This window comes from Cupressus sempervirens, chromosome 3 (assembly GCF_028749045.1).
Source record: "Cupressus sempervirens isolate cs-2001-9-10 chromosome 3, ASM2874904v1, whole genome shotgun sequence".
Taxonomy (NCBI): Eukaryota; Viridiplantae; Streptophyta; class Pinopsida; order Cupressales; family Cupressaceae; genus Cupressus; species Cupressus sempervirens.
The window spans coordinates 236,950,068-236,957,158 of record NC_143120.1 but is presented as its reverse complement, the minus strand read 5'-3'; the positions used below and the strand labels follow the sequence as shown (position 1 = coordinate 236,957,158).

The window sequence follows — 7,091 nt, the reverse complement described above, 5'->3', positions numbered from 1 at the left end:
AAGGATGATAAGGATGACAATTTCTAACATATTGAATATGTCCCCAAAGTTCCTCCTTTCCCACAAGATCAACAGGTGCATACACATTAGTAACCATGATTACCTCTCCTGAGTCTAGAGCAGAAGCTACCATAGAGAGAGCTGAGCGAGAAGACATCTAGCCAAGAGGAGAAATTTTTTGAGGATCCCAAAATATAGCTAAACCACCCGCACTGCCTATTGCCCCAACACACTGGCATTGGCCACGAGACCAAATGCTAGAGGGATGTTGGACGATAGACTCCACAGAGAGCTTAGTCTCTTAGATAAAAAAAATATCAGGACTATGATCAACCACCAAGTTATGAATAGCCTTTTGTCTAGGGATGCTATTCAACCCCCTTACATTCCATGAGAGAATAATCATCATTGGGTAGAATTGGGAAAATGAGAATCCAAAGGTTTCACTGAACCAGACTCAATCAATATATCTCCTGTGAGTTTAATCTTCTCTTGGTCTGTTTTGCGCCCACTCCTTAGAGGGGGAGTAGAAGAAGCCTACTTAAAGGGTCGAGGCATCAACCCCAAGGGGAGAGGAGATCCCTTGCCCTTACCTGATGGTAGCACATCCTTAACCAAGTCAGCTAAAACAACATCATTATCCTCCAACATTGCAGGAGTCACCAGAGCCTCTGTCACAGGAGCTACAGGAACCTCACAGTTCTGATATACTAAAACTTGGGATGCCCCACAAGCATCATTAGAAATAGATCTCTCATCTGGGAAAACTGGATCAGAAGAGATAGGAGGAGGAATACCCTCCTCTAGAACCATACTATCCAACACCTCAAAGTGATTAAAACCTGAATCAGATAATCTTTCTTTCAAAGGCCTCTTTTGACCACGTCCCTTAGCTCGAGGGCGAACAAGGGTAAATCCATCCTTATCCTGCATTTGAGCCTTACCCTTACTTGTAGCATCTTGCAGATTCATCCCCTTGGTAGTATTAGCCATTTGAGATTTTCCTTTCCCTATAGTATCTACCAAACCACCAGCATTGCCAGCTGTAGAACCATCCACTCCTTTGAAACTCGAGTTACGGGGGCACTGACACTGTAAATGACCATACTCATGACAAATTTGGCAACGAAAAGGGAGGGATTCATAATCTAACTGCTGCACCCAAGAAGAATCCCCTATACAAATTTCCAAAGAATCTGGTAATGGGTTATTCAAATTAATTTCAACAAAAAATCTAGCATAAGAAATAACCTTTTTATCGAGGGATTGATGTGTGATCGCAACCGGCTTCCCCAACAAAGCAGCAATTTGTCGAAGGATGTTTTCATGCCAAAATTCCAAGGGAAGACGAGGCAAGCGAACCCAAACTGGCACTATTGAAGGGAGATCCTCAACAGAATTAAAACCTGAATGCCAAGGTTTGACAAATAACCCCACATGGTTGTAGAAATAAGGGCCTCCTTCAAAAACACGATCCCGATTAGACATGCAAGAGAATACAACAAAAAAATAACTATTCCTTGCCAACATAATCTCCATATCACCTTCCACCTGCCATGAGCGGCGGATCCATGCCTCAAGAGCGGATAGGGAAATTTGGATTCCAAGAAATTTGCATATCAAAGCATGCTTGGTCCAATAATCAATGTCCTCCATTACAGTCGTTGGAGGAATAACCAGAACAGGGCGATCATGGCTACGTGGAAAACAACCATTAACTTTTTTCAGCTTGGAGCTCTCCCCTGAATAAAATGATTCAAATCGCATTGCATGCATAGTTGGAGAAGAACCATCTGTTCTCACCAACGGAGAAGAAATCCCAAGCCCTGCCATGCAAACAATAAAACCCCAATCCAAAATTGACTGCAGAAGATTTCCAAAAACACCAACGTAAATTATGTCCAGTAGCTAGCAATCCAAACAGAACAGAAAAATAGTAAAGATCAAACACCAAGAGCAGGCTAGGGGAAAATTCATCTAGGAAGTGGTGAAAACAATCTTTTTCTTTAACAATTAGCACAAAGAGCTGAAGTACAGGAAGACTAAAAGAGGGAAATGCAAGGAAGTGTAACTAGTTTCTACCTAGGTGTCAAGATAGAGACATATTCTTGTTGAAGCTACATGTCTACCCATAAAGACTTCCTTCGTGATCTCTATAGTTCTAGTTGCTCATATTTCAATGTTTCACTTGGTTAACTTTTAAATTCCTTTAGAAATAGTATGACTTGAGATTATTTATTGTTAACTTGGAGCTTTTTTTGATTGAACTTAATCCAAACAAGTTCATTAATGATAAATATTGATAAACTTGAAATTTATTATCATTCTACTTACAAATTTAAAATAGAAAATTTCTTTTTCTAATTATCTTATAATTAATTTCCTCTTTTAAACATAAAAATTTCAAAAAGAATTTATTCAATTTTCATAATTAATATAATTTTTCAAAACACAAGTCAAACTTTTTTTCACCTTTTCTAAATTTTAGATGTGAATTTTAAAAAATTGAAAAATGAGCACTTCCAAACTACTTTTCATAGATCATATGTCTACTTCACTTATCACATAAAAAGTTGACAAAACTTAAAAACTGGAAATAAATAAAAGTATGATTTCCTTAGGATGTAATATAAACTTTTTTTAAATTTCTCTATACTTACAACATCAATTCTTCATGATTACTTTCCAATTAATAGATATGGAGAGATCGAGATCACAAGACACAAAATTCCATAGTCCACGAAAAATTCAAGGTCATTGGCTGTTGTTTGACTACTACAGACATCTTAAGTGATTTCTTAACACTTCATGTCTTCCGATCCAAACAGATCCTGATCATCTCGTAGAACCATCACACCATTAATATGCTCTGCTAAATTCTGCGTGACACCAAATGCAGAACCTGATATACCACCATTATAAAACCCAGTCCTGAGAGCCACAAGATTAGCGTGCGCATTCAGGAGCTCTGCTCGTGTTATTGCCAGTTGTGATTGCAGATCTAATATCTGTTTCTGCAGAGCCATAGATTGGATCGGCCACTCTAACACTTGCTTCATACACCATGCTCTTTACAGCATCTGCTCTCATCTCATCCGGAATATCCTGCATTTCCAAAACACAATAAAAAAGCCCAATAGATTCAATACGGTTCATAGTTCTACTTTTAAGAGTAAATGGTAAACACTGCATCAAAAAAATATCTCATACATATTTGATAATATATCTAAAAAACATCTAATATATATATATGATAAACATGAGAATTAATGAAATCAAATTGAATCTAATTTCTATTTTATAAGATGCGTCTGTTTTTGAAGTAAATCAGACCTTATTTCTGTTTTGGAAAACAAATCAAATCTAATCTATAAGTTGATGCTTTATAGGTTACATCTGTTTTAGGTTTTTCCTAGTCAGGAAATAACATTAGAGGGAATATGTAAACAAACCCTAAAACAGCATTAATCCAGTACCTTAAGAATTCCGACAATCTTGCTTGCTCCAAATAATTTGTTCACAAGTAAAAACTTGTGAGGATCACTTGGTGGGAAATAAGGAGCAAGTGGGCATTTATCTCCACACTTTCTTCGTTGAATTTTGCAGGCAGCACAAGGATATAAATTCTCTAGCACTTTCAGTTCCATCTGCATTGAACAGATGGATCAAGCCAAGGAAAAAAACTTTGAATATTTAAAGAGGAAAGCTACCAGATCAAACTCGTTATTATGTCTTATATAGCTGATGGTATTCTAAAATATAGCAGATGGAGATGAAAGTCGCCTGGCACACAGATGCATAGATGGATTACATACTGTTCTAAAACATGATGCCTTTTGACCTACAGTTGTAAACATGGACTTCTACACGCAAAAAGCGGAGTATTATTGAAGAATTTGTCATAGATTAAGTTTCACTGGATATAGAAATTTGTGATGATTTACGAGACTCTGTTGTTAACACGTGAAAAATTAAAGTTGTCATAGAAATAGAAGTTTGCAAGGTGGATTTTTGTGGAAATGGTTATAGAATGGTCTGTCACAAATGCATAACAATTTGTCTGTATTTGTTAAGTAAATTAGAATTTATAAAAGCATTGTACTATGATTTTTAATCATATAAATAAATTGAATAAATTGTCTAATCAGAAATAAGGAATGAAGAAGATTAAATATTAAATGGGTAAATAAATAACCTGAATCTTTTATCTTTTCATTGCATTTTCATGTGTTTTGTATGATTTTTTTTTTCTTCAGTCAATTATCATTACAAAGAAATTAAGAATAAAAGTTCATTTGTGACATAAGTTTCTTTTAAACATCTTTTTACTACATGTTTTCTATTTGTAAAACTTTGACTCCATTAACATGTTTTTTATGATTTAATTTTTTCCTTATTGACTATCTATAATTGATCTCAACTATTTTTAATATGATTTGAATGGTGCTCATTTATGCACGTTGTTTTAAAGACTAATGGCTATGGAACAATTAATTAATTGTAAATGTTAAATTTATTGTATCTAAAAATTTAATCAATTAGTTTTTATTTTTAGTTAATTTCTAATTTCTAATTTTAATTTTAATAAATAGATAGTTTTGGATGATGTATAGTCATTGCAGTTTAGGAATAACAATCTAGTTTTTCCTTGTTTAGACATTTTCAAAGTTCTTATTCACTTCAATGATTTCTTATAAAATTCTACTCCTTTTAGGGGTTCCTACAGGATTGGACTTAGCATAAATGTTCTTGCACTTATCAAGAGTTTCAAATAACAAGGATTCCTCAATGATTTGGATTTTTTCCCTTAGAAACCTTGGTTTTATTGTGGGTTTTATCCATAAATTCAAAGTCAGAAATGGATTTGTTAGGAACCTTTTTGGAAACAATTTCTTTAATGATGATAGAGGACCTAGGGTTATGAGGGGTACTTTCATTCCCAAGAAAATATCTACCCAAACTAGGATGATGAGAATAAACATGCTGATACAAAACAAAAATAAGGCCTTGGTGAATGTGTGGATTATCCCCATTAACAACGATATTAACTAAAGAGGAGTATATAAAAAAGGGAACATTAATCATCTCACCATTCCACAACATATTGAGCAAATGGAAATGATACCCATGGTAGGTGGTGACATAATCCTTCAGGATAAACTACTGCATGACTCACATGCAAACAATAGCAAAAGGACTAGGGAGATAAAGACATTCATACTTGTTGTTTGACTTAACCCCAACTGTCTCTTTAGTACCCTCAAAATAAATTTGCTTGAATTTGATGTAATCAATAGATCTCTTCCTTTCCAATTTCACCCGTTCACATGTAATACTAATGGCTTTAGTAATGAGTTCTAGATTCATAAAAAATGTAACACTCCCAATAGCCACTTGACCTTTGTGCAAAGAGTTGGTAAATTTTGAAGAAATCATAGTATTGTGGCCTCTCATTTCTTGAATGTAAGTAACAATCCATACCCTTTTAAAGTGGTTCCAAATTCCTTCGTTTTGTATCAATTCACTTCAACTTCACAACTCAACACGATTCTGAGAACCTCACATAATGTAGGCTTTTTCAAAATATCTTGTTTCCCTCCTCAAAGTCAATATCAATCTTCACAATACTCTGCTCAATGGTTTTTCTTTCCATGATAATATTCTCACTTAAACTAGCACACTTAACATGGATTATGTGAAGAAGGCTTGCAAAGAACAAGAAATCACTAGCTTTAGATATGAGATGATGTGCAATAATTATTAAGACACTTATAAATTTATCATCCCCACTAAAGCTTCCCTCCTTAATTATTGAGGTATACCAATCAAATATTTTGGTAACATTATAGCTTGTGATGGGACACTTCAACTAATGATGAATGGGTTTAGCTTTTAATTCTATAATTTTAAACAGTACTTCAAATTCTTCATCTAGTATTTCATGACTTTTGCATTATTACCCATCTTAAATATCAAAATTATCAAAATAGGATTCATGTCTACTAAAATTTAAATTATTACCTCTAAAAAGGTAGTCTTTCTATTTTTAGGAATGTCTCTAACTTCCATATTACAAAGCTTTAAATACATAATGTTGTTGAAACTCCCACTTGAATTCACCCTCACACTTAACCAATTTTTTCTTTGATTATGGTGCACATATGATACAAACTTTTTGAGAAATACTTTAATAACTTTTATTCTCCACGTGTACCCTTTGGGAATATACCAACCTTTTTTCCTACCATTTTACCTGATTTTTTGTCTTATCATTTTTAACAATGTCTTTTAGTTCTTACATGTAGACCAAGGCAGTAATGTGGTGACATAGCTCATTTGATAGGCCCCGAGTAGCCAAACAATCTATAAAACTATTTCCTTCTCTTGATTTGCATTTAATTATGACTTCCTTAAAAGAGAGCATGCATCCTCTATAGTCAGATAGAAGACTATAAAGTTTCCATGGGCACATAGCTTTGTTTTGCAACATGTTAATAATGAGTTTTGAGTCTCTCTCCATCAAAATATTATCCACCCCATAGTCCTATAACACTTTGATGACATACCACATTGCTATTCCTTCAACAAGGTTATTAGAGTTAGTATCTAAATTCTTAGCAAATCTCATAATCAGATTCCCTCTACAATCTCTAATCATATCAAAAACTCTAGATATCCCTAGGTTACACTACATTTTAGCCAATCTATTTCTAGTGGTTTCCAACTATTATCTTTCCTATTCCAGACATTTTTCTAGTTAATTTTGATTAGACTCTAGTTAATATTCCAGTTCTCTTTGATTCACAAGTCTAGCAATCTCACAAAAGTAATATCTTTAGAAAAAGTTGCATCTTTAATGTTTTCTCTAATGATTATTTCATATTATAAAAAGAAGAAAGAACTTCCTTCTTTTCTTCTATGAAAACTCTAATGGTTTTTTCTTTCCAAATACACCAGGACATAAAAGGTCAAGCTAGAAGCCAAAGGTTTCTTTAAATAGAGTGATGAAAAAGGGGAGAGTTCCAAAGAGAGATGAAGTCTTTGATAGACATAAGAATCACTAGGTTAAATTGTAACCCTATAGAACTAAT

At 34.0% G+C, this 7,091-nt stretch overlaps 1 pseudogene across 1 annotated transcript; it reads right to left on the bottom strand.

The window, feature by feature from the left end:
• Positions 1–2,612: 2,612 nt before the first annotated feature.
• Positions 2,613–3,855, bottom strand: LOC149565735 (LOB domain-containing protein 11-like; annotated as a pseudogene). Its single transcript, XR_016361509.1, has 2 exons — positions 3,477–3,855; positions 2,613–3,105 (listed from the first exon to the last, which is right to left on the bottom strand). The product of XR_016361509.1 is annotated as an LOB domain-containing protein 11-like (transcript).
• Between the last annotated feature and the right edge of the window lie 3,236 nt (positions 3,856–7,091).